Raw genomic sequence first — 2,293 nt, forward strand, 5'->3', positions numbered from 1 at the left:
GAACAAATAAGGTACCATATAATGATAAAAGGAATAATTTATCAGAAAGCTATAATAATTCTAAATCTGTTAGCATTAAAAGCAAAGCCTGAAAAGACATATAAATCCCAAAATGGCAAAGACATATAAATCCCAAAATTTCGTGGAGAGGCTGCTAAAGTGGAATTTTATCCCACTTCTTTTAGTAATTTATAAATCAGGCAAAGGGAACATTAGAAAAGACATAGAATATTTGAATAATACAATTAACAAACTTGATACAATGGAGGTATGATTTTATGTGTGTGTATATTGTTGGAGATATATATGGAGATATATGTATATACACACACACAAACACACACACACATACATACCTCCTTGCATCCAACAATTCCTATTGAACCACATACATGGCAACCAGAAAGTCTTTATAAAGTCAGTATTATTCAAATATACTCAAATATATTTATATTTGTATTTTTTTATATTTATTTTTTATTTTTTAACAAATAAATTATATTTGTATTTGTAGTCAAATATACTCAAAGATCAGTATTATGCAGATCATCTTCTCTGATCATAACACAACAAAAAAGAAATCAGTAGCTAAGGGCGAGTCCTTCCTCAAAAAGAAATAAATAAAAAGAAGGAAACCTACTATACATTTGAAAGCTTAAAGTAGCATACTTTTCAGTAATCCCTAAAGCAAACAATACAATGGATATTAGAAAATCAACAAGGTGAAATTAAAAGTACTACTTATTAAGACTTGATGGAGGACTTCCCTGGTGGTCCATTGGCCAAGACTCCGAGTTCCCAATGCAGGGGCCTGGGTTCAATCCCTTCAGGGAACTGGATCCCACATGCCAAAACTAAGACCCGACTTAATGGACATAACTAAAGTGGAACTTGGAAATTTATAACCTTAAACACTCATTGTCAGAGAAAAGAAAGACTAAAAATTGAATTCGGTACCCAGCTGAAGAAATTAGAAGAAGGATCCTAACAACAATCAAAGCGGTAGAAAGAAAGAAACAGAAGAAAACAAAATAGAAATAGATTAGCAGAATGAAAAGTTGATTCTTCAGCAGAAGATTTGTATTCCTAGAAAAATAAAACTTATCAGACTTAGGATGAAATTGGACCTAAATATACTGACAGATGTTAAATAACTTGAAGCAAACAAAACAAAACAGAAACCTAACCAGAAGCATCGCACCAGGTCCAGACAGAATACTCAGGCATTCTGCCCCTACAACCTGCTCTGAGTTTGGAGAGGCTCTGCCCTGAACAGAAAGAGTTGGGTGTGAACAGTTTGAAAATGAAAGTTCAGCAAATGTCCACTGAGCTCGGACTAAGCCCAGGGCCTCGGACACAGGGGTGTACCAAATCAGGAAAGCTCCCGCCCCACGGGGAGCCCGCATCCTGGGGGGAAAGACAGGTCCTAGACCATAAGCAACAAGTGATTTCAGGGCAGGCAGACACTAGGGTGCTGTGGAGGGAAGACCAGAGTCGGGGCAGAGGAATAGCACAGGGGGGGAGACAGGCCCCTGGGGAGGGTCAGACGGCAGGACGCCCCCTGCCCCCCACTCCAGCCCCGTCATGGAAACCGGGCGTGAGGCCAGGCCTGCAGGGCTCGCAGTAAGAGGGGGCTGTGGGCCACGCCTCTGTAGGCGACCGCGAGAGGGAGGGAAAAGCTGGGATTTGGGTGAGGAAGCGGCCCAGGAGTGTGAAAGGAAGGCGTGGTGAGGGAGGGGGACGCAGCCTCACCAGGAAGGCCAACAGGACGCCGCAGGTGGGGTGCTCTGCCCGCCTGCGGGGCGGGGCTGCTTAGGACCTTGAGGGTGCGGGCACAGACGGCCTCTGCAGTGGCTGGGGGCCTGGGGGGCCACGGAGTGGTGGGCAGTGTTCCACTGGAGAGGTCTGACCCTGTGCCAGGCACGTTCCGGATGCTTTGCCCACATGAGCTTCCACAGGCCCTGGGCTTCCGAACCTGTGTTGGGAGGAAGTGGGGTTGGGAGAACCATGAGTCTTTCTGGAATCTTAGCCCTGATGGAAGGGCCATGGGGTCTGGGGACTCCTTGCCTTCAAGGACTAAGATAGGAGGGCGGAGAGGCAGGGCTGGGCTGGGAGGTGCTGAGGAGGCTGGGGTCTTTTATTCTCAACAAAATAGCCTGTCCCTGGGCTTCCTGCTCCATCAACCCACCAGGCTTCAGGGCCAGGAGGACATTCTGTGGGAAAGGTGCTTCTGGGGGTTGGGATTTTTGCCGTTTGCCAGGGTGGCGGTGGGTTGGGGAGTGGTGCCAGCTTG

The sequence above is a fragment of the Bison bison genome, unplaced genomic scaffold, assembly GCF_000754665.1.
Source record: "Bison bison bison isolate TAMUID 2011002044 unplaced genomic scaffold, Bison_UMD1.0 scf7180017853401, whole genome shotgun sequence".
NCBI classification, from domain to species: Eukaryota; Metazoa; Chordata; class Mammalia; order Artiodactyla; family Bovidae; genus Bison; species Bison bison.